We start from the raw sequence: 26756 nt of genomic DNA, 5'->3' as shown, positions 1-26756 counted from the left end.
TCTTCCGTTAATCTTAAGCAGCTTTAGTGAGAGAGTGCACAAAATGTAGTTTAGTGGTTTTTTGGGGATTTTTTTCATCTTTTTCTCTAGATTCTCATAAAAGCTTAGGTAAACACAGAAATAAAGCTGTAACAATTTATATCCTGGAAGCTGGAATGAAAGAGATCTGAAAGCAGTGGACACAGGACTTTGCAGGGCACAGGTGAGCTGTGTATATCCCATTTTTTATGGGAACTTCCATCAGCAGGTCTGTGCATGTGCCTCACTGGATGATTGCAGGGCTGAAAATTGTGTTTCACAGATACAGGGTGGATTTGTTTGTAGGATTAATCTGTCCCCTTGGGCATCTTGAGCATCAGGTAGGGCTGCTGGGGTTTTTTAATGGCATGTCTTGGTCATACTTCAGAGAGGATGGGATTAGTTGGAATATCACAAGAGTGTTGGTATAATTCATGGAAAAGTGCACTTTTTCTAAAGTGTACTTTCACTTTCTAGAAAATATGTCAGACTGCTATTCTAAAAGGCATTTTTTGTCAGCAGTACTGATGGCAAATGTAGGAGTCTGCCTCGCTGAATACTCCATTTAAAGGATATTTAAATGCAGAAGTAGGGAGGAATTGATATGCAAAAGGATCTCATTCAATAACTTATAATCAGAACAAAACCGCCGCTGATTACCGAGCTCCCGCAAAGTCCTTCAAGGGCGGAAAGAGCAGAAATTTCTGCTGTTTGCAGATTTATTTAGCACTTCATCATTGGGGATTCGTTTGTAAACAGATTGTTTAAAAAAGCAGTTGGTGGATTAGCTCTCCTTGCTTGATGCAAACCCACAAATGTCACCCTGGCGCTGGCGGCCCCGCGAGGCGGAGGGAGAGGCGTCGAGGGCGTTGTTTGATATCCGACATCAAGCGCAGCTCTGACAAGGAGCTGGCAGGAAATTGGGTTTGACAGCTCATCACCGGCGCAAACCAAGACAGAATGAGGCCTTGCCAAGGATGGGGTGCAAGGCGCTTGCCGTCGCGCCCCTGAAGGTGGCATCACTCGCAGTGACACCCAAACGCGATTCAGGGCATGAATTATTGATGGTTGTCAGCTCCTCAGGAAAACAGGAACCTGGGGACTACCTGTTGTCTGTGTCGCCTCTGGCTGGAGCAGGGATCTGGAATTAAACACAGATTTTGCTCTCTTGTGTTTCTGTCACTCCTCCTGGAGACAGCGCCGGTGTAGAGGTTTGCAGGGCCGTCATTTGGTTGTGCAGGGATTGCTCTGGCACAGACGTCTTTGTCACAGAAAATATTTCTGGGGGCTTGTTGCTTTGTCTTGATTTGGTTGTTGTTTTTGTTTTTTTGTTTTTTTGGTTTTTTTTTTTGTGGATTTTTTTGGGGTTTTTTTAGGTTTTACTAATTAGCATAGAAGCTCTTCCAAAAACGTGCTTTGCTTTGTAGTGCAGTATAGCTCCTCAGACTGCAGTCTGCCCGTCTGCAAATCAGCTGTGAAAAAAGAGCTGAGGAAGCAAAAATGATGCCTTTAAACTGAAGGAATGAGAGTGCAGAGACTACAAGGGAGGGAAGATTCTGTGGCAATTTCAGATTTAATAATTCACGTTTTAGAAGTCATGGATGACCAAGCATACACGATTTGTGTGATATGTACTGTTCAAAAGGCCATCCGTGACAAACTCAGGATAACTCTGGATCGTGTAGGACATCACAGAGTTCCAGTTCAGGGCTGGAATTCTGTTTCTTGTCTCTTTTCTTCCCCCCATGCCCTGAGATAAATGACTAATGTACACAGAAAGGTTGCTTCATTTTATGTTGCCAAATTTTATAAGACAAGTGATCTCTCTTCTTTAAATGTGGTTTTTATTCCATTCATTAATGAAAAATAATGAGCAGTTTTATGGAAATGAGCAGGAAATACATACATAATAATAAAAAGATGTGAAGTTCTGTGGATATTTCTGAACAAGAAAGGGTTTAGAAAATAGAAATGGAGAAATTTTGCAAAATTGCTTTTTTTGTGTGCAAGCCTGGCTCTGGAAGGGATGCTCTGCTCACAGGTTTTCTTCTGTTCATTTATACAAAGCATCTGGTTTGTGGCCATTGCCCAGATTGCTGGCACCAGCTCTGCCTGGCAGCACCATAAGGGCAGGAACTGAAGGGATTAAATGACCAATTAAGGATTTCCTGAGTGCATCAGGAACTGGTAGAGAACTCTTCACCTTTATTGAGAGATCTCTCTTATCATGCTACCTTCAGCAGATATTTTACCTTGAACTTGGCTCAGGATCTCTGTTTCACAGTGTCTTAAGGCCACCTAATGCTGTATCATAATTTTTTCTCTTTTTTCTGGTGTACATTGAAAATGAAGCAGAATTATTTTGAATTTATTTGACTTCATGTGGTTGAGACCTCACACCTCTCTGTAAAAATGGAAATCTTGGGAGAAAAATAAAGAATTAGATTTCTTTGTCAAGTGATTGGATGGATCTTAATCAGAAAGCTGATGGGTCAGGCAGTATGAATTTTGTAAATGGTAATTACTTCTTGATTAGGAAGCAGGAGAGAGAGGAAGTCGATCTGTCCAAATTAAAAGTAGCCCATTGTTGTAGGTTTGATCTGAGGGCTCATATTCTATGTAAGAAGAACTGTAGAAGCTTGTGCTTTAAATGCTCAGCAGTGAACCATTTTATTATATATGGGGTGTACATATTTACATAAAAATAAAATTACAGAGATCCTGTTAAATTTATCTGAGAGCATAAAAAGCGGTCTTCCCGCAATAAAATGTTTTGAGAATGAGTAATAGCACTGTTTAGATGAGATTCTAAAAGCCTTTAGGATTATCCAGCTTCCATTTAAATTATGTAGTAACTGATGAGGCTGCTATCAGAATCAGATTTTTCTCTGCTTACTGATGCTAAGACAGTTCTCCTCAGCATGGTGTCTTCAAGCTCTCACTTATTTAATGATTCATTGTTCTAGTCAGGAAGGAAAAAAACCCAAAGCACAAAATAATTACCTGACAGCTTTTTAAAATTAACTCACTTGGGATCTGAAGATTGCAGCAATAAATTACATATTGTGGATTCATTCCTCTCCATTTCTACTCCTGCCTTTTTCTGTTGTGATGTTGATGTCATGAGTGAAATAACCCAAAGGACTGAAGGTTGCCAGTGAAATTCCTTTGGATGGAGTCTTGATGAGATCCAACCCTGCCTTCATCTCCTGTCAGGAGCCTGAACTGCTTTTGAGCAGGGTGGGAGTTCTCAGCCAGCAAGAACTGGGCTTTGTCTTGTGAGGGAAATCGTGCTGGATTCTGATCTAGCCAGGAGGAAATTCCTTTTTGTCCCAAAATAAAACTCATTTGAATGACCACATGAAAAATAGGGGATGCTAGGCTAGACCTCAGAGAATCACAGAATCAGAATAACGAAATAGAAATTCTGAGTTAGAAGGGATCCAAAAGGATCCTTAGGTCCAGTTTTTTACTGAATGGGCCTTACAAGGAGTGAATCTGCAACCTTGGAATTTAGCACCAGAATTTAGTACCAAACTGATCTCAGGGAGGCTGGATGGGGTTGATTGAAACTCTGCCCTAAATACTGACTAATCATGGAATTAGAGGAGCTTTGCCAGGGTCCTGAGTGCATCAACTGAGGGCACAGCTCTGCCAGCCTTCCTGACTCCCTCTAAATTGGCTCAGAGTGAAGGAAAAGATGGGCTGTAGGGGGAAAAAAATAATAAAAATATTGTTAGTAAAATAAAACAAACTGTGGAGGCTTGCTCAAGTGCTCTAACTTGGAACTCAGATGTCACTCTTTTTAAGAACCCACCTTGGGAGAGTGTCAGACAAAGGCAGTGCACAGGAAAGGTTTCCTTGCAGAGCTCTCCCACCCAGAGGAGAGCAGATGCTCCCAGAACAGCGTCAGCCACCGCTGAGTATCAATAATGCATTGCAGCAGGTGCTGCAGGCTATGAGAGCTCCAATAGATCTGAACAGGCAGCTCCTGCCTTTTCTGAAGGAAACTCTGAATTATGGATGGGAACAAATGATGCTTTCTGATGGCAACGTTTCAATAAAAGAACAAATAGAGTTCTGCAGGAGCACAGAGGCCCTTGTGCAAGGTTTTCTGAGGAAATATTGGAAGACGCAAATTTGGATAATGAAGTGATCGTTTATAATGAACTGGGAGTGTTCCCCCAGATCTCCTATTGTGGCAGAAATGCAAGTCAATATTAATCTGCAGTTGGGAACACTTTTGCTCCCAACTTGATCTGCAGAATTCAGGCTGCCCACTTTATAAAACGGTCAGCAGCAGTGAATCAATGCTGAGAAGCAATTCATAGCAGTCAGGATGGATTTGTGTTACTCTCTGGCTGGGGGATGAGCTCCTTTAGAGGAAAAAGCTGCTCTTACTCTCTCCAGTGAGCCTCAGCCTTTACTAAAATAAACCTTTTCTCAAAGGAGAGGGCAGAGAAGATTCCTTAGAGAATCTCTAATTCTGATCCACCTCAAGTCACTTCCATTTTCTTCCTGGAGCACAGAGTGAATCGTGCTACGTGTGAGTCCTGTGACTGCAGCATTCCAGGGCAAGGTGCCTGGGAATTGGGAGGAGTGTCTGCCTTTTATTCTGCACTTGTACTTCTGAGGCTCTATCATACTTTAGAAAAAGAAATTTTTCACAGCTGAACAATTGCAGGAACCAAAGACGAAAAGAAGCACTTCAGAGGGTTATTAGGGACAGCATCAATAAATAGGTTTTTTTATCTTCCCAAACACTCCTAAATCACATCTTATGATATTTCAAATTAATGAGAAAAAAAAAAAAAGACTGAATTAAAGGAATTTCTTTTAAGGGCTTTAGATCAGGTCTGAGTATGAAGCATTTCTACAATCAGGCATAAATAGGAATCGGGGTGGGTGGGGGAAAGATTGGAAAAGGGCAGCTAAAAACTCCACTGGGCTGTAGCTCTTGAAATATGGAAGATATCACAAAGATTAAAACAGCTACTTAATTTCTGTCAGCAACTGTTGCCTTCAGCCTGTTAAAAAGAGCCCTATTTTTGGTAATAGCCAGCAATGCATTTGATGTATGATAATTATCAGGCTGTCTTGGAGGCATTTGGAGAAAACAGTGCTACATGTAAAAAGATTAAACAGGAAATATTCCAATTTTCATTACTGCTGGTGATTTTGAATGCTGGACAAAGTGGCTGGTTGGTATATAACAGAGAAAAATACCAAACCCTGAACTGCAGAATCATTGCTTGGGGACCTGGAAAATTTATCACATAAAATTCTAAGTATCTCCCCAATCCAAAGGGTTTTGACCTATGAAATTGCTAATCCCATATCAAATTCGAGTACTAACAACTGGGAGATGGAAATATATAATGGAAATTCATACATGAGGAAAAGCATAAAATGGATGGGTTTACAAAGTTAACGTGTCCAGTTGAAGGTGCATTTCTTGGATAAGTAAAGTGCATTTTTAAGCAAATACAGAGATATTATTTGCCTGATTTTCTGAAATACATCTCAAGGTTATGGGTGGAAAGTGATTTGTTAAACTGAAGAAGGAAAAGTTTAAAACTAGGATTGATTATATGGTAGACAAAAATGGCTTGCATTAAAATGCAGAGCCTTGGACTGAAAGAAAGGTCCTTTTTAAAGATCTATGTGTAAAGTCTTCTTTATTCCCTTGGGTTGCCTTAAATGAAAATGTACAAAATCAGGTTTTAAAAACCATGATGCTTTGCAGCATAAATACCAAGAGAGTCCAGAATCAATGTTGATAGCATTGAGATAAAATTTAAAACCATTAATTGATTAATTGTGACTTGTCCTGTTCCATAACTATGCCATAAGATCACAGCTGAAACTTTTGGTACGCAATGAATTTTAAACCACAAGCTTTCTTTTTTATTTATTTCTTTAATTCCAAAACAATCTGCAAATGAATTGAATCAAAACGATCTCACACAGCTTGAATATTGAAATTTTTACTGTCGTCCTGGTTCCTCATTGTACCTTTACATAGGTCTCCTGGTTATCATTTTCATTAGCAGCAGCTGCTGAGAGGAGTGCGGGTGACAAATGGCTGAAATCTTTGTGCCAGGAGTGCCAGAGCTGCCCCTGAGCAGGCAGGTGCTGCTCTGTGGGTGCAGCAAAGTCCTTCAAGCCCTCCCGATAGAAAGGCAAGGGTTTATAATCATCAATTGTCACTAAAATACCTGCTGGGTTCCGGCTTCTGCTGCCTGGGTATTTTTAAAAATTACGGATGATTTAGTTTTTGATTGAGAATAGATGGTGTGGGCTGGAGTTTCCTTTGCAGAGGTGTTGTTTGCAGTCAGAATCACTCCCTTGCATGCACTTTGCATTTAGCATATTAGTCTTAAATTAAAAAACTTGACAAATTGAACGATGGCAGAATTGGTAGAAACTCACTGGGTTTGCTTTCATGGAATGGTGCTTCAGTCTTTGATGGTGTGGATTTGATTTTTTTCCTTTTGGTTTATACAAGTGAGCAGTTTTGGTAAGCATGTCTGACAGTTTTTGATTCACAAGATTGCACTTGTTCGTGAGCCTTAAAGTACAGGAAATTCCTGATGCCTACAAGTGGAGGGAACAGCCATGACACACAGCTGGAGGCCAATCAGATGGCTCAAAAAGCTGCTCCCAATCAGTGTGTTCACTAAATCAGAAATATTTACCCTGGGAACCTCCTGCCCTTGGCCATTGCCTGATAATGGACACAGGAGGAGCCCAAAGGACATGGAGAAATGGATCACATTGGCTAAAGAGAGTGTTTTCTATGTAGCTGAGACTGTGAGCTACATAGACAGAGATGTTTTTATTTTTTTTAGTTGCCAATCAGAGTCTAACAATTAAATGAAAGTGTTAGATTCCTGAAGGGTTTTTCTGTCTAGGTGGTTTATGAGATGTTTTGCCTTATTCTTTCCCCACCATCAGACAAAACCAGGAATGGGAGGGGGTAACCTTTTAGATGTCTTGGAAGAATTGGGCTCATCACAGCCTAATCCTAAAAGGATGTAACAAAAACTGAAGGTATTTGATAAGTACAGCCAGAATTCAACATCTGAAAGCATACTTAAGAAAACCCCCAAACCACTATCTTCACATGACTGTCATTTGTTTGAGCAGTGCTGAAATGCTTTATTTTGACCTATTTTCTGATGTGCTTTATATCTCAGAGTGCTGATAGTGAGTATTTGCACTCATGCTTTGGCTGTATGACTAATTGAAGAAATTTGTAATCTTCTCATCTCATGTTGGCATTACATTACATTGTTTCATATTAAATATGCTGCCTCTTTTAATCTGTGGGTCACAGATGCTTATTTCCCTCCACATTCATGGTAGTATTATCCTATTAAGGGTATTTGTGACTTACGATTGCCTTGGTAAAGGCCATCTCACAGCAATATGCGCTGCCACGTTTGGCTGCAAACGGGAATTTGTTTTACTAATATGAAGCATGTTTATGGACTGCTGTGCTAACTTATCAAAGTGCCTGGTGGAGCAGCAGCTATTTGGGGTTTTTCTGCCTGGTGGAGATTTAATGGTGTCAGATTTAGGGAGGTGAATCCTGATCCCTGCTCTGGGGTGTGTGTCCAGCCCTGGATCCTCGGGACAGCAGGGACAAGAGATCTGGAGAGGGGCCAGAGGAGGCTGAGAAAAGATTGGGGACCAGAGGGGTTGGATTTAAACACCAAACCAAACATCAGCATAATAACACCCTGAAATTGAGTCAAACTCTCAGCAGTGACCTCAGTTCTTCACTTACTTTTTTCTATCTATTTGGTTGTCTCAAAACTTAACTAAAAAAAAAAAACCCAAACAAATAAAAAAACCCTACCAAAAACCAGAAGCCAATTTAAAAAATAACAAGAGTTTTTATAACGGTTGTCCACCGAGGACACGTGCAATTGTTTGTAAGTTTAGTAAGATCAGAATTATTTCCTTTACTACTAAGTTAGTTCATGATTGATCACACTATTCTGGGATCTAATCAATATAGTCAGAAATGGAAAAAACAATTTAGAAGTTAATAATTTTTTAAAGTAAATTTTTTTAAAGTTAGTAATTTTAAAAAGCTTGTTTATTCTTGTGAATAAGGTGAAATTTGGCCTCTTACTAAGGTGTTAGTAATACATAAAGGAATACTTTTTTTAATTTTAAAACCCTTTTCTTTTTTCTTTAAAACACCTTCAGAGTATAGGAAAAGTTAATAGATATATAGCCAAGAGACTGAAACAATCTTAAATCCAGTCAAGCCACGAGGGCCTGGCCATTCTGGCTCTTTCTGAGCAGAGAAAAGCAAGCAGTGTAAGTCGGGATAAATAATTTACAGCACAGAGTGTCCCCTAAGATGCAGTCAGATTTCAGGAGGTGTCAGATAGCAGATAGCTGCACTGATTTAGAATAGAGCGCAGTAGGATCCAGGCAGGCGTTTGCTGCTGAATAATAATCACAACAGGAGGCTACACAGCCCCAGGAGGTTCCTGTGCTATCTGCAACAAAGCACGTTCAGAGCCATGTGAGAGACAGGGCTGGTGCCGTCCTCGGGAGCGCTGAGCCTGGCAGCGTCCCTGGCGTTCTCCTCCTCTCTGTGCAGGGGCAGAATTGTTGTGTCATTGTGAGCACAGGGGGCATGCAGGGCCACTGCATCCTGGCCCTGGGGCTGCACCAGGTGTGTCCCCTGCTCTGTCCCCTCTGTGCCATGAGGCGCCCAAAGAGGCTGCCTGGAGCAGAGGCTGGGCACAGGTGAAGGAATAAAGTGGGGATTTATTAAAAGGAGGTCACAGGATGCACCTTGGGCACTGCAGGGCTACACCCTGGGTCAGGAGTTTTCACACTTTTATCACTTTTGGTCCATTTCCATATTGGGGTTCATTGTCCAGTTCCAGCCCCAGGTTCTGCATTCCCACCCTCTAAATTTGCTCTCCTCCATCCCCTGCTGTTTGCACTTTTTGGGCCTGAAGCTCCATGGTGTCCTTGGTTCTGGGCTGGAAAAAGATTGTTCTGTGGGACTGAGCTGTGAGGAGAACTTGCCAACACTCTATATGAATTTCAGAGCCACACACCAGTGCAGTACAGAATCTGGAAAATATAAAAGCTGGAACTTAAGGCATCACGTGAGCCCGTGCACCTTTGCTAGGCCTGCAGGTAAAAACTCCTCTGTTCATTTCCTGCCCGAAATCACAATATTGGCTTCTTCAGAATTCTGTCTGGGAGTTGGCAGTGCAGATCTGAAACAGTGAAATAAGGATGCAATTAATTAATTCATAATTTCCTGTTCATATATAAATAGTATCCAAAAATTCCCACTCTTTTAGCACAGATAAGTAAAACTGTAGTAAAAGATAATTCAGCATTTGGTATCTTTAGCTTTAAGGATAACCTAGCAGAATTATTTTCACTTCTGTCTTCTGTATTTCTCTGGATGTTAGGCAGGATTTTGAACACTATAAATTGGATTTTTCAACAGAAGAACAACAGGCATTGAAATATTTAGTGTTTGAAGAGTCAGTGCGTAACAGATGCTTTGCAAAATTAAGTGTTTGGGCATATTTCAGAATTGATCAAAATACTGTTAGTTTTTCACTAAATCTGAAGTTTCAACAGACTGTGATGCCAAGCATTTGTCAGTGAAATTATTTCAGTGCAACCATTGGCTCTGTGGTTTTTCTGTCAGGAGACAGTGAAGACCAACAAATTTTAATTAGCATTCATACTTAAATTTAGTCTGAATTAATGATCAGTGAGAGAAACAAATGTGCTTGTAATCTATTTTGGTATATTACAGACAAGACTTTTATTCCTAATTTGTCATCTAAAATATATTTTATCTGTTGCTTGGACTACTTGAGGACTTGGCAACATCATGATTAATCTTGTTCATGAAGAGATTAGAGAGTCTGAAAATACATTTTGGAAATAATTGTGACACAAGTCTGCTATTAAATAAATAAAGCTTGGCATGTCAAGTGAATTGTAGTTTGTTGGTCTTAGGTCAATAAACATATAGAAAATGTTCTAGTCAGGTATTTAGTAGTTCTATGGCCCATTCATTCCTCCTAAAGGCAATTTTAATTCCTTCTAACACAGAAGTTAAGTATTGTAATGAATAGTTTTCATAAGCTCTTGAGGAGCAATAACGTGGATATTGAACACTAGAAATAGTCTCAAACCATGCAGGAATGACTCTGAAGCCATCACTCTTGGCAAAGCTGGTGGGTGGGTTTAGAAAATGCAGTTTGAAGCCCTGGTGCAGGTACAGAACAGCTCAACAGGGTTTGTCAGGAGCTGAGGTTTGGCTGTCATGGACATCCTGCAGCACAAAAGCAAAGAGAGGAAAGAGAATGTGAGATAATCAGCTGAGGGCTGGTTATCAGAGCATGACCTGGTTTCACATCATGGAAAGAGGAACTCAAGGATGGGCAGCACCAGCAATGGGGCTGTGCTCAGGAAGGAATCTTCATCCTGCAAACCTGGGCTGGGAGGTTTTGGTGATGCCCAGCTGTCCTACGCTGCTAAGGATTCTTGGAAAAGTTGTTTGACCTTCATTTGCCAAGAGTTTGGGTAAATCAAAACAAATGAGAAAGGTATTAAAGGTCATGGGGGTTTGCCTCTGCAGCAGGATTCACACTGTAGGAGTCTTGGCTCCTAATTATCTGCAATTTGAGCTGCAGTTCACTTCATGGACAGCTTTGTGACTTCATTCCTCTTGTTTGTGTTGTTTTGTTCATCATATGCTGAAATAATTCTCTCCTGGCACTTAATATGCTGTGACATTTGAGGAGAAAACAGCCTTATTTAGACTGAGGAACAACTGGGAATATCCTGCTCTGAATAACTTGCTTTGCAGCCTAGCCTTTTGCTTATTCTTTAATTAGGAGGCTAATTGTCATTGTCTCCCTGATTTTTATCTCTTGTTTTTCTTTTGGAGATACTGGAGGGTGGAAGAGGGATAGGGCACACACACCACCTGTATCTCTCCTATTGAGATAACTTTTAGACCTTTAAATAAGACAATTATAGTCTTTACATGTCCAGGTCTTCATTTAAATAATGAACTTGTATCAGCTCTGTCCTCATGAAATGTCAGCCTGTCCTGATGTCCTAAATCCTGAACAGAAATGTATTTAGGGCTCTGAGATCTCATATTTTTCAGCTAGAGCCCTGTTAGACAGACAGCTCCCTGTTGACTAAACATCTAGGAGGCTCATGTTTAATTGTTCTCTCCAGCTGTGATGAACAGCTCTGAGCAGGATTTCTGTTCCATCAAACTCCATTTAAAGGAAAATCAGAGCACTTGGGGCCAGGGGCTCTCAGTTGCTGCTCCTCTGCTGTGAATCTCCCCCTTTTTCCATCCCAGGCTGATGCATTTCCTCCTTTCCCAGTGCACAGCACCAGGTGTTTTTCATTGCACAGAACCTTCCTCTGCTGCAGCTGCCAAATGGCCAAGAGGAGTAAACTGAAGGAATTAATATAATATGTATATTAATATATATAATATGTTATAGTGAGGGATACAGGCTGGCCTGGCTTCAGCTGGGAGAGAGTTCATTCTCTTCCTAGCACCTCCTGCCATGTTGTATTTGGGATTTAGAATAGGAATAACATGGTAGGACATTGATATTTTAATTATTGCTGAGTTGTTTTAGCTTTGTGGCTGCATCTTTTCAGTTTGCCATGTAAGGTGCACGAGGAGCCCAGAGGGAGCCTGGCCAGGGCAATGATCCAGAGGGATATTCCAGGCCATGGAATGAAATTTCCAGTGCAGAAATTGGGGGAGTTGGCCAGGAAGGGCCAATTGCTGCCCAGGGACTGGCAGAGCATCAATAAACAGGTGGTGAGCCCATAAGGAATATCACTTTGTGCCAAAGAGATTTTAATTTTGTGTACGTGTTTTCTAGGCAATACCAGCATGGATGTGTCGGAAGTGATCAAATTATTCTAAATTCCCTGTTTGTTCTAATGCAGAGGAGACAGATTCTCCAAATTCTGGGAGAGAATTTATATTCCAACAAAAATCAGAACACTGCCAAAGTATGTGCAACTGTAGATATGAAACATAAATTGCAAAATGTGTCCATTATAACCAAAACTCATTGTTTTATCTGTTATTATCTGTTGGTACTGTATGTTGATGTAAAGTGTACTGCATACCTTAAGCAGTTTATTTTTTTTTTCATGTAATTTTGAAGTAGCTTGCTTTAGGTAGGTAAGAAGTCGTGTTTTCACCCTACAAACTTCATCCTAATTCAGGCTGATTTGTCTTGCTTCCTTCCCACTTGGGTGGGAATATTTTAAATAGAGCATTTATACAACCTGTCTATCTAGGTAGGATTAGCCTGAATATCTGTCAGTATCTCCTCTTGCACTCGTGATCAGAGGTGCACTTAAGAGTTCTGAAATCAGGGCTAAGGAATTCATTAGAATGCCAGTTCCCTTGAAGTATTTTCTAGGAAAGAGAGTTTAGAGAAGGGCTTGAAAATGTGACATTTAAAACCAGTCTCCCACTGAGCCATATTAGCATTAGCTTTGAACACAATTGTGGTTTATTACACGTGTGCCTGACAGCTCCCTGAAAGGCAGGAGCCTGCCTGTGCAGCTGCACTTTGGCATGCACTGGGCACTCCTCTGCGTTTTTATATCCTCTCCCTGCTCTGCCCGTGCAGCCACCCCAAGTACAAACCCAGCACTCATCACTGGCAATAACAACAATGCCTTGGAGCTCCCAACCAGGATCATCTCTCCCTGTGCATGGGGGAGCTGAGATGGAAAGAGAGATTTGGTGAGAAGTCTGGGGAACAGTCAGCACCAAAACAGCGCTTGCAATGTGCAAATCTGTGCCAAAGTAAAAAGCATATTCAGGCAGGAAATCAATGGCTCCCCTTCATTGTGTTGGTAGCTCAGTGATGCTGACCCTTGGCACGTTCTCCCTTGTTGGAGAACATTCCCATCCAGCAGCCTGGAATGCACCCTGGCATGTGTGTAGGAGGGCTGGATCCAGGAGTGAGGGTGTGAAGGAAATACCAGCTGGGCTTTTCTGCATTCCCTGACGAATCCAGTCTGTCTCATGGACTGAGCAGCTGCACCTAAATCAGCTCTCAGAGGGATTGAGAGGGTGCTTTGAGGGACCCTCCTGATCCTCCCCACTTACCTGGGCTGTTCCTCGAGCTGCAGAGGGCTCTGATTCCAGCAGCTCTGGGGTTTGGATGCAGCTAAACCAAGGGGAGTGATGCAGGAGTGCATTTAGTGCCCGAGAGTCCCTGTCCAGTGACCTGTGTTTATAACATCCTTTATAACATCCCTGTGTTATAAAGGCTGTTCCAACACAAACCCAGGGCACAGCCCCACTGCAGCTACTGGGAAGGAAGTTTTTAGCCCAAACCAGCACAGGTAGTAATGGAAACCAGAAATAATTTATGTCTGGTATAACAGGAAGGTGTTGTGGGCAAATGAGAGAGTTTCTGGAAAATGCTAATCAGCTGCATTGTGTTAAAACAATCACAAATCTGCATTGTGATTGACGAATCAGTTGTAATTAGGGGAGAAAAAAGGGACATTTTTTACTGAAAAAAATCTGTGTATTCAATTTTCATTTCCCACACACTGAAATATTGTTAAACTCCCTGTATGCCGAAATAGACTCATCAGATAGATAAATTGCATGGAGGGGTTAATTGGAATCCCAGGTCATTTGCTCTATTTGGTTAGTTAGCAGTGATATCATGGCTATAATTTTGTTCTGCAGTTATTTTCCCCTCTCCTTTTGGCCAAGATTAATAAGAAATTACATCTGGTTATATTTCCCTCAGTTATATTTTCTTTTCTGAATATAATTATACATTTCTCTTTTCTCTCATGGCCTTAACCTGTGTTTCCAGCTAAGATCAGAAACAGAATTTAAAACAGTGGAAAGAAAGCAACAACTGAATATAAAGCACTTAGGGAGAGTGAAGTCTTCCATGTCACTAAAGGGAGAGGTAAAGCTTAGAGCAGACATTAAAGACCCTTTGCATTGTCAGAAGTGTCCATTCCTTTGTCTACAACCAGAGACGAAGAGTTGCAGAATGTTATAATGACTCAATTGAAGAACATAGATTACCTGCTGGTGAGAAAAAACTGGATTTTGTTTTGATGAACCATTTTATTCTCTATATACAAATTTGGTTTTAGTTGAATGCAGTAAAAAAAAAAAAAAGCTATTTTATCAGTAGGAGATTGAACCTTTGGTATTATTTAAAGATACGAATTAATCTCAGAACCCTGACATTTAACCCTGTCATGCAGGGAGCACATTGAAATTGAAAATGCAGAAGTAGGAGATGCTTTTTAAAGGATTTCTCCTGTTAAGGCATTGACAATGTTGTGACATCTTTTGTATTTAGTGCTTTTGAATAAAATTAAGTGGCCCCCAAAACACAAGAAGTTGTTACTGAAAGCTGGTAGAACTCTGGAATTGTGATTTAGTATGTTTTATTTGTATTTTCTTAAATATAAATGCTTAAAAATTGGATTCCAGCTTGGGATTAATGATTGCATGGCAAATATTTTATTTCTAGCCACAGAACCTGGTGTGGGAGCCTGCAGTGAATAATTGTTGGAAGGGATCTCATTTTGCATGCTGACTTTGGGGTTTTTCCTCTCTTCCCTTGCATTGAACAAGGAGCATTTCCCCGTGCTGGTTCTTAATATGCAAAGAACAAAGCAACCTCTTAGAGAACCTGATGCTTTATGACCTGTCTCTAAGCTTTTAAACTTGGGGAGGGCTGGCTAGTACAGGAAATAAGTGTGAGGTGGGATTAGAGAAGAAAAGGAATCTGATTGATGAATTCCAAAGGCTGAATAGCTGCAGGGTCAGTTACTGTCAAACAGAATGAGAATTATGCCAAGGAACGAGTTTCTTAAGATCTGGGGGAATTAGTGAAAAGCAGGAGACCTTCAGGTACCTTTCTGCCCCTATCAGTTTTAGAGCCCAGTTAATTTGTGATTCTGTCCTGATGCTGACGGCTCCACCACGGGCGCACTCCACAGGCGTTCACAAAGCATCGTCAGGAAGGCTGTGGGAACACAGAATTAAATGGATGGGACTGGTAACCAGCCTCCAAACCCCTCAGAGATGAGATTCTCTCCCAGCAGAGCTGCCCTGTGGCCAGGGTGTCCCCGGGCCAGGTGAAGTGCCACGAGAAATGTTGCGTTTAATTTATCGCGGTTTCCCAAAAAATCCGCGCCTGGTGCTCTCAGCACCAGCTGCTGTTTGTCTGTCCCTGCCAGGGTGAGGAACAGCCTCACCCAGGGTGCTGTGACACCTGGGGACCCCAGAGCTGCTGCTGCTCTGCTCCTCTTTTGCTCCTGACAGGAAAATGCGAATTTGTCAGGGAATCACCTGGACGGCCAAGGCAGCCTCGGTCTGAGGCACCTCTGCGCTCTCCCCATGTGCACTGTGTGGATCTATTTCCTTCCCTTACTTAACTCTGTGAAAAAAATAATTTTTGGGAGGCTTAGAGGTTTTTCTGGCTAAATAAGAGTCTATCTTTTCTGCCAGCATATGGGAAAAGAACACCTAGGGGTTTTTCTGTCAGCATGATTCCAGGATTGTGTCAAAATTCCATCCTTGAAAGGAGAATGTTTGCCTTCCCTTAGTTTAAAAGATCTTTTTAAAAAATGTTTGTGACAAAGACAAAGAAATTAATTCTTGTTGATTAATGATAGTAAAGGTAAGAACTTGTAGAATTAATAAAATTCACTAATAATGTGAATTTAGACACAATTCTTCTGGGCTCCATTGTTGGCTGGCTATTTGCTGCTTTACTTGAATTTCCTGTGCAATGAATAGTGTGAATAAGCATGCTCTTATCAGACAAAAAAAAAATCTGTATTCTCAAAATCCCTTTGTTTTAGCTAGATGGACCACTCTTGTCTTGAAAATGTTATTATTGTATTCTAAAAAATATCCAAGTTCTTGTTTGTGCACTCATCTGGTTCAAACCTACAACAAATGAGGTTTATTTGGTGTGATAAACTCATGGTATCTCTGATTTTCTCTGTAAACCACTGATAGAAACAATTATTTTACTGACAATCAGCACTCCTCAGAAGAATGATAATTTCCCCAGTTTAAAAAACACCTGTTATCCTATATTCCCTTTATTTTTATATCCTTCTGTAGACTTTATTTTCAGGTTATCTATAAACCCACTTGTAAATATTAGCAGACAAGCATCAATTTCTGTAGTATTCATGAAATGGAATTTGGATCTATTGAAATCAGCATTACTGTTCCATTCCAATGAGAGAAATATCCAGCACCTTGAGAGTTTTCTGGAAAATTTCCTTCCATGGAAAATTTCTCAGTAGATGATGGTAGAGAGCTGTTGTTGCTGCCTGGGGTTAATCAGTCATGATGCTCTCCATAGCTGTGGCTTGGGGCCCAGATGAAAATATTCCCCACTGCCAAAAAATCCAAATATTTGCAGTGTTGATCATTGTCACCAGCAGCAGAATCCACACTAATCAGTAATTTCAAATGCGCCCCACCTGGGGATTTCCACAGGTCTTTGGTGCTAGGTACCAATCAAACTACTGCTAGTAAATTAAAATTAATGGCTTGTGGCCGGAGCTCTAGACTCAATGGCTGCAATGACGTTTCCTATTGCAGTGGCCCCATGACGAGGTAACGAGTGTTGCTTTTAGAGATATGTATTTTCTGCTCCATGTGGAATTCTCCTGCTGCCGGCAGCCCCTCACCTCTGGGGTTTTTGTCCTGAGTGGCGCTGCCTGCCCTGGCTCGTTCAGGGGTCTCCCCTGAGCTGGTTCAAATGTCACACACGGCAGCCAGGCTCGGGCAAGCTGGCACATCATTTTCTCCTCGGATGCTAACTATCTCAGGGATCTTTGCCACGGTGACTTCAATTTCCTCTGCTTGACAGAGCTTATCAACAGCTTAAAACGTGTTTACAAACACAATACAATCAGAGTTCTGTGCTTTAGATGCCAAATTATGCTGTAAGCCATTGATCTTTATTACAGATTTGCAGGGTGTTTCTAAATACATTAGTAATTATACATCTGGGCTGTCAGAGCCTCTACTCCTGGGCAATCTCCTTTTATGTTGGCTTTGACTGATAGTTAGTTATAGACTTGATTCAAAATGAATTTAAAAATCACAGTGCTGGAATACAAAGCAGCTCAGGTTACTTTAACTTTTCTGCCTAAACCTAAGGTGGGAGGATTGCTGATCTAACAAGGATTATTTAATCATGTGCAAAATGCAGCACTAGCATTCATTTATCTGTCCAAGGCAAGGAAAAACATCTGGATTTCCAGTAGATGGCCATTTCTCTGCTTCCAGGAGCACAGTGTTAAGGAAAAGCTGTCTAACTGTCAGGAAGTAATAATCATTTTGTTGTTTGTCTTTCTATTCTTGGAAAAAGAGGAGGAACTTCTACATGCTCCTTCAAAATATTAATAAGCAATAGTTTATTTCTATGAAAAATATTAATAGTGTCAAATAACAAGGTCAGCTATCAAAATCAACTCATTTTCGGTTTAAAAAAAAATTATCCCTTTACATGTGAATGCATTTTTTGCCTTCTTGATGGTGGTGAGGAAGAGAAGATTTTAATGTGCACAAGGCATGGAGCTCTGGGTTTTGTTTTATTAGGAGGGAGCAAGGCCAGTTGAGACAGGAGCTATTCTTGCATGGGAGGCAAAGATCTGAGCCCCTTTAGACAGCCCAGACATTTCACAGCTGTGACCAGCAAGGTCCTGAATTGTGGGCTGGAGTGTCCAACCCCTGCCCAGGGTGCTCCTGTTTGCAGGAGGATTCTCAATCAATTAACAGAAATTAGTGAGGCTCACCCCTCCCAGGCTGCAGGTGAATTCTGTTTCTAACATTTTGCACCAAGTCCCTGGATGAACAGATTTGTTTGCTCAAAGGCCCTTTTGAAATCAAATTGTGTAAGACAAAAATAACTGGGATGGAAACTTTCCTTTTTGTGCTCCATATTAGTATAAATTTTGTGCAACTAAGTAAAGCTTATACTGAAATGGAATTGTACACTCTATTTTTCTGCACATCCACCTGCCCTTTATAAAAATCCCACATTAATTCCTGTACTCCTGCTTATGTTTAGATATAACTCATGTCCTTCTTTCATGAAGCTGCTGAAAGAAATTGTTTCTCAATTGAATTTGAAACCTGAGTTTAAATGCTTTTATATTTTCCTTTCATCCACATAGTAGATTTATTATCAGAAAACCCTAAACACAGCACCTTTTGTTTCTCTGAAGACAGGAGGCCATTAAAATTTTAACAGTTTAGAAGCTAAATTCACCTGTAGAGAAGCACTGAATTGCTTTATAGAAAGGTGCAAACGCTATTAAAAGAGAGAATTCAAAAAGGTCATATAACTAAAAATTTAAAACTTTAATGCATAGGTTTACTTCTTTTATTAAAGTAGCAAAATTGTCTGTTTCAGGCCTGGAAAATAAATTTATGTATTTTCAATGTAAGAAGTTGGCCAAAATTTTCCAACACACAGGTGCTTTAAAAGTTAGGGCTTTATAGCAGCAGAATATTAAAGTTCATTTTATGGGAATCTAATGTTTATTTAGCAGTGGGAGTCCACTAAGGAATTCTTTTGGGTTTGCATCAACAAGGTAATTTTTGCTGGTAAACTAATTAAATTGTTGATAATTAGGGTCAGGCATTAGTTGTTTATTTGATTTCTTTATGCTTATTTTATGATTATTTTAGCAACATGGGTGATAAAATGAAGAAATTGGAAAGGAAATGGCAAAAATAAACATATTTAGGTTCTTTGAGGTAATTTCCAATAAGTAAAATAAATCACTGCTCAGTCACGTTATAGAAGAATGGGTGATTTCACCTAATTTCAGGTGAATTAAACAGATCACAAAGGACTGGAAGAATTCCCTCAATTTGAGAAGGGCAACAAAGATGGGAAAGGGTCTGGAGAGTCAGGCCCAGGAGGAGAAAATATGATTCTGTGTCCAATAAAGTGAACAAATAGATTTTTTTACTATTTTCCTGGTTCATAACAGAAAAATCTCTGCAGAATCTGAAGCTCAGGCTTGTCTCACAGAAGTCAGTTTTATCAGCAGTGGTGTTTTACTGCCTTGGAAGCAGGATTGGTGTGAATTCTCTTGATTTTAATGTTATCCAAATTTAAAAGTCATAATGCTGTCAATATTTATAACTACTGGGGGAAGCAGGAATTTTGGGATATCACAGCTCACAAAGTAGTGGGTTTTCCTCATGAAATGTGTAAATATTGATAACCAAAACCGTCACTAAAAGATATCATTGATAAACCGCTTCTTCCATTTTGTCTCCTCTTTAGTCTGTGTTTTCTTGGTGATAAAAAATGTTTCTGACACTTTTCGGTTTCAAACTGTTCCTTAAGCACGTGTTCCTATGCTGGAATTATTTCTGTTTTATTTAATAGATTGGGGATTTTATGAAAATTTCCAGAGGTTTTATGAGTTTGAATTTACACTTCATCCTGCCGTTCTGGAGCATCAGTGTAGAAAACCATGGAATGGAACTCAGGAGCATGAGTGTCTTCTAAAGAGCAGCTTCTGCCTCAGCTGCACAGAAATCCAAAGGAAGATGTTGCTCTGAGGCTTTAGATCCAGGGAAAAATTTCAAAGTCAGACAGTTTGGAATTTTTCACATTTTTCTCATCTCCATTCCAAAGTGGAGAAAATCCCTACATGGTTCTTCCCTGTGGGTTTGTCTCTTGCTTCCTTTGTACATTATTGATACTCATTTTTCAGGATCTGACATTTATGTTCACATCAAGGCTCACGTGTATGCTTAAACCACGAGAATATCTTCTGTGCTTTGAGACCTTCAAGAGTTTGAAATCTTGGGGTTTAACTGTGTTTATTCATTCTGGCAAAGGGAGCTTCAAAGAGAACACATTATTGGCGTGGAGATTTCCCATCTTGGTGGGGTTTTGAGCCCCATTCTTCAGCTGAGTCATCCAATAAGAACAAAAAAGTGCAAGTGAGTTTATTCCTGTCTGTTAAACAATCATATATACATTCCAAAATGTAAATGCAGGAGTGGAACCGTGTTCCCTGGAGAAAGGTCTGCGTAAGCAATGGAAAACTCTTAGCTTTGTTTTGTCTAGAAAAGACGATGGCTTTAAAGCTTTCTTTCCTCTCTTGAAAGCACAAACAGTTCACAGGCACGTTCTGCAGGAATCTCGGCAGGCCTAGGGCAATGTAGTGAAGTCTTTGACAGCCAGCAGTATAATGAAGGAGCAAATAACACAGATGAATAAGTTTTTCTTTGGTGAGTTGTTGTTGTTGTTTGCGGATTACAGAAAAACGAGATGAGCGCGATGACCTTCCTGCTTAAAAAGTCTCAGTTTTGTAATTTTGTTCAGTTCTGGAGTTGGGCTTTTCCTCTTTTGTACACACACAAATCAAAGCTCACCAGAGGCAATCTTGCATAAAGTGACAGCTGTTTATTTAAATTATCTGAGCCTCATTCTATTTCCATCTTTCTCTGACAGACATATGTTCAATGGGTGCATTGGAAATAGATGCACATATTGCTTGCCATCCTGTAGGAACTGGGGACTGGACAATACCAGTTGCTCAGACAGTTGTATAATATTTGAGATCTATTTAACAAGTGTTGTTCTTAGTTTTTATTTTAATCAATTCAGTGGCACATATGCTTGAGTAAACATTTTGACTTTTGACTTGTTTGTATTGGGAGATATTATGATCAATTAATCATAACACCACAAAAATGTCAAGAGAATGCACAGCCTCAAGTTAGGTTTAAAACTGCCCTCAGTGCAGCTTTCAGGGTATGTGAAGGTGCAGTAATTTGCCTCCATTTGGAATGTAATTTGGATTTTATGGGAAAACAGTTAATGCAAGTCTGCCATCCTTTTTACTCTGTCAGAAAAACACCTTCAGGGCCACGCCATATTAAAGGGTTAATTTCTCACAGCAGGTTTAAAATGGTGCATCTGTATTTTTCCTGAGGGATTGTAAAGTGAATATACTTGAAGGACAAAAAGGGAATATACAATTATTTTTACCCATGGATAAGAAATGTAGGCAGCTCTTCCATGACCAGTCCAGAGCATGCACAGGGCAGAAGGACTGACCCTGAGAGGAGAAAGTTCTCATTTTCAGTGCTGTTTAATTAATCTGTGTTACTCAGTCACTGTTCTATTTCACCCTCCTGCCAGTATATCTGTTTGATTTCTTCTATTTTTGTAATTCTGTTGCATGTGGCACCAGAAATGTCCTGAAATTGCCCCTTCTAGAAGTGCTGTCTGATTGTGAGTTCCCCAAGGGTGGCACCATGGTTTGGGCATCATTAAAATCTGTAAAAGATACTTATTTTCCCAATTCTAGATACATAGAAATCCAGATTTCAAAGAGAGTATTGAATGTTTTAATGTAGTTTCAATGTCCAATTGTAAATGTACTATTTTTTAATGAATATTTTCCTTTTTATTTAATGGTGCTATAGCATTCTGGTAATCAGTTAAATGCAGTTTTGACTGGGGGCAAAGGGCAAACCAAGCTGACCTTAAGTCTATCACTCTGAATGTAAAAATATTCGTAACTTATACTTGTATTTTTATGAAATTATATTTGATTAAAAATAACTTTGTAAACCTCAAATATCATAGTTTCAAAGTCAGTTTTGGAAAAAAAAACCACTTCTAATATGGAAATAAAATTTTTAAAGTTCCTGAAGAGAAAACTCAATCCTTGTTGGGTAGCACGAGATATCTTAGGAGCATGGAAAACTCCTCTGGTGAACTCCAATGGCACAAAGTGTGGGAAATAAAAGCACAGAGAGCTCCCAAGGCCTCAGAGATAGAGATGGATACAGGGTTTGACCCAAGACCTGAATGCTTGAAGCTTTAGAATAGAATAGTGAAACAGACACAAAATAAGAGTTAAGATTTGTAGTTTAAGCAGAAATATGTTTTAAGCATATAGAAAATAGGCCTAAAGTAAGTGAACCAATATGCTGAGCAAGATAGTAGAAAACAATGAAAGTTTATTAATAGAACTGGTTCTGATAAAACTAAAAATTGAACTTTTATATGATAAAAATTGGAAGATACAGCAATGAGTTTCTGTAGAGTTCTATGGTTGGATAGAAGAAGGCAGATTGTGTAAAACCTAGCAATTAGCAATTGGTTATGGAGATATTAGTGATCTTTGTGGAAGTAGCTGATTGGATAAGACATTTGTAAAAGACATTGTAACTAGAATTATAATGGCTTCTAAAGGGATGGTTTTGGATGTACCGACCTTAGAGTCCCACCTTCCATGAGACTGATTTTGCAATAAACCATCCCTTAAACGCCTCTTCAGCCAACCCCATTGGGTTTCTGCATCCCAACCAAGAGAAGCTCTGAGATCAGGGTTATTGGAGTCAAACCAGCTGTTCCAAACTTCACGTGGGTAACCTGATCTGCAGCGCTGCCACACTGCCCACACCTGAGCTTCTGTGCTCCAGAAGGGCTCCAAGTGCTCGGTGCTGATTGCTCATCAGCAGCACTCCAGAGCAGCCATTAATTGCTCACTACTCTAAAGAACATTGTTCCCCAGCAACTAGACTTAATTTTTGTTTGTTCTTCCCTACTTAGGGCCTGAAATCTTTCTCGTGGCTGTGTAGGGGTAGTGCAGGAGCTTGTGTGGGGGAAAGGCCTGGGGGAATGCAGTCGGGAGTTTTGGCAAGTTTGCCCACCAACATCAGGCCTCAGCAGTTTCTCATTTATCTTCGTGGCTTCCAATAAGAAAAGAAGTTTTCCGAACAGTGAAATGAATTCTGTGTACACCTGTCATTTTCCCTGGTTTCTTTATGCTCTGTTGTCTTGAATATTTATTGATTCCTATATTACCAGTTTGAGACTCTTTCATGCCTACTATCTATACCCTCCACACTCTGATTTCCAAAAATCAATATACTCTAACTAAAGATGTTTCTGCTTAGGAAACAAAACCCCAGCAAGGTTACAGGCTAAAATGAGAAAATCAGAAAAAAATCCTCAAGTGCGCATTAATGTGAATATTTTCTTACAATATCTTTAAAGGTTAAGGGAGTGAATTGGTTCTAAAATAAATACAAACCTGTAAAGCTGTTAGAATTGCCTTTTTGGTCATGCAGTTTATCTTTCAAAGTTAAAATATTATAAAGTAGAAGTAATACTACAGAATTTTTTTTTCCAAAGATTAATTTGTGAGGAAAAAATTGAAATACCAGCACTTAAATGCTTCAGAAATGAACCATTTTGCTATTTCACTTGGTATTTTTAGCACTACATGCTTGATTGTTATAAAATGAACCAAAATCATTCATTTGGAATGACTTTCTCTGAATTTCCACATTTACTCCCATGTAGAGCCTGAGGGGAGTTCCTCTGGTTTCTGTTCTTTCCCACTTTTAACCTTGAATGATGGAAGGAAAAAGTAAACTTCCCAAACCTGAGGATGGCAACGACCTGCAAGGGCCTGCAAATAATTTGGAGGACAAGGTTACAATTTAAATTAACCTTCCTAAATTGGAGAAATGATGTGGATGGCACGGATAATGTTCAGTAAATACAAGTATGAGGTGCCACGTTGGGCAAGGAGGAGTGAAAATCATAAATACAATGTGGGTGGGTGGGCACTGCTGGGGTGGGGATGGGTGGAGGAGTCAGGGATTGTGAAATGAGTGGGACAAGAAGGAATTTGATGTTCTGCTGCACCTCTAGAAGATACAGAGCTCTGCAAGTAGAAATGTGTGAAATTCAGTTTATATAGTGTAAGAAACACAAGGCAGAGATAGGTTGGCAAGTCTTCCAGAAAATAGGGGTTTTAATGAAGATGGAAAATCAAATATGGGTCATGATGTTCAAGGCTAGGATTAATTTATGCTTTAAAACTTTTAGAAGTTATATAGAATAACTTTAATGTAGTTATATAGAACTTTTCTGGAAGTCAGAGGTCATGAATGTCAATATTCCCTCAGAAGTCATGAGTGGTAGAAGCTAGAAAAGTTTTGGGTTTGCTGCAACTTTGTTTTTAAGAATAAATATGCAATAATAGCAAGAAAACAGGAAAATTGCTTTTTTATTCCTTTCTCAATCTATATGTCTTCTCATAGACTTTTAAAATCTTGGAGCAGGTTCAGAACGTGGAAAATTTTGAGTATTTTGTTATAATGCACCTGTTTAGTCCTCATCGTCTGTAAGAATGTTTTGAAATTGCATTGATAATTTGAAATAACTTCTCTCATTTAAAAAAACTTCCATGTGTTCAATGTTAAAACACTGCACTCAAAATGAGGCTCAGCTCAGCAGAGAATAAAATCTCCAAATTGTCCCACCCAAATCTCCTTACATTATTTGTTCTGTTTAATTGATTGCAGTCAATGAAAGTAAATTATACTAAAGAAATTCCCACTCAGTTGTGACAGGCACAAGTTGTACTCATTAATCAGACTTTTGCAGAGGAAAATAAATAAATATAATTAAACCAAAATGAAATTTCATATTAATATTAAATCATATGGCTCTCAATTATCAATTTAATTGATTTTCTGATACTGGAAAGAGGGAAAATGGGATCAGCCTTTTTAAGGGGTGGTAGAGAGAAAAGAAAAAAGCTTTTATAGGAACTGTTGTGGCTCTGAGAGCAAAGCTTTAGGAGATAGCATTTCCTGCCATGTCCTTTAATTCTGCCTTTTGCTGGAGGCTCAGGCTCGTAGGAGGAAACAGATTCTCAATTTTTAAGTCAATGGGCAAATTCTTTTCTCCTGCTGAAAGCAAAGAGCAATGGGACTACACAGAGATTTGTAACTCCAGGAAACTGATTTCAGATTTTAACCACAGAATTTCCAGATTTTACTGTGGTTGTAAGCAGGAATCTTTATGCAGAACTTTGGTCTAAAACTATCTTGTATCTTATGGGTTCTGTTTGGGGTTTGTTTGTTTTGTTTTAAGAAACAGCCTGACAAATGTGACTTTTTGGAGGTCTGAAAAGTTGCAAAAATGATTATTTAAAACAGAGAGAATACTTTTTTCCCTAGGAGTTATTTATCAATATGATACCATCTGAAATGTGCAAGTGGCAATTATAAAGGTCATTTTAATTAAATTTAGCACTATCTTCAGGCTTGCATCTATTTAATTCCCTGGTGACTCAGATTAAACACAGAGCAGTCCGGGCCAGTATTTTAGACACAGGCTATGAAGATAAGAATCATTAATGTGCTGCTGTCTGGGCTCTATCGATGCAAGGGCAGTCTCAGGTTTAACTCTCTTGTTTTATTTCTGATTTTGACTTTTTTTCACCCAGTACCTCAGGAGCTCCTCCCAGGGGATATCCTGGGTTCTTACCCCAAGCAGATGTATCTGTACAATGAGAAACTCTCACAAACCCAGAGGCTCCTGAATTTGATTCTTTTCCTGCCTTATTCCTTTCCCTGAAATAGCTTTGAGTTGTTGGATATCCTCTTGCTTTCAAGGCAAGGAGTTTCAGAATTGAAATTTCAAAATTTCAAGATAAATTTCTGTACAGCTTGGACCTCTCCTTTTTAACAAAGCTCAGAGCATTCCCCCATAAATTAGGAACAAATAAACTCTTTCACCATCTCTAATAGCTCTATATTTCTGAGATGCTGTTGGCCCTCCATGACTTCCATTAAATGCGTGTCTTTGATGAGTTTGTGCACATTGCAGAAGCCTCCATCTGAAAAAATGCAGCCAGAACTAGTTGCAGTTATTAGAATAATTACTATTTTTACTACTATTGTTATAAAATGATTGAGGATTACTTTTTTTTTTTTTGTATAGAAGTTTGATAGCACCAAGCAGACTTTCCTTTGTTCCCCGGCCACTCTCAGTCTCTCTTTGAGCTGAAGCTTCTGAGCAGATTGCAGACAAGTGACTGCACTGTTGAGCAGGGCAGGTTTGATCATTTAATTCCCGTTCCTTGTGACCTTCTCAGGCTCACTTGGAGAAAGATAACACTGTGCACTGATAAGACCTTGCCTTCGGGAATATATTCTCTGAGTATTTCTCACCCCAAGCCCAGTGGCAATGTGATTTTGTTTTTGCTGAGTGGGCCCAGTTGCAGGTGTGGTGTTAATGAGATAATTACAGGGGCCCTTCCCCAAACCCAGCAGCTGCTCAGGGACGGGCAGCAAGGTGCCATACAAAGTTAACTTTTCTGTTTTAACAAATGAAATTCCACTTTAGGAAAATAAAATAGTTCCTGTTCAGTTTAAACAGCCAATCTCTCATGATGTTTTTCCTTCTCCTTATTTTCTGATTCACACAGATATTTTTAATTTATCTGCTAAGTTTTTCTGCCAACTTATTCTTGAAGTTAATTTTCTGGTTAATTTTCAAAATTTTTCACTGGTTTTGCTTACCTCTGAGAATGTTTCCATGATGCTGATGGTTTCAAACATAAAAGTTTCCAGGACTGAATCAAATCCTGAACGAGGTCAAGATCAGCAAGCAGAGGATCAGGAGGAAGGATTGGTGGGGTTTATTTCTAATTAAGGTAGGAAGTAGCATCAGATAGATTGATGAGAAAGATTTATAATGTATGGAAGAAGAAAAGTCTCATTCTAGGCTCAAGACCAAACAAGGCAAGCAAGAATCAAACCAGACTCAACTCAGTAAAGATAGGGAAGGAAAAGACATAATTAG

The sequence above is a fragment of the Ammospiza caudacuta genome, chromosome 14, assembly GCF_027887145.1.
Source record: "Ammospiza caudacuta isolate bAmmCau1 chromosome 14, bAmmCau1.pri, whole genome shotgun sequence".
Lineage (NCBI taxonomy): Eukaryota > Metazoa > Chordata > Aves > Passeriformes > Passerellidae > Ammospiza > Ammospiza caudacuta.
This window is presented reverse-complemented; position numbering follows the sequence as displayed.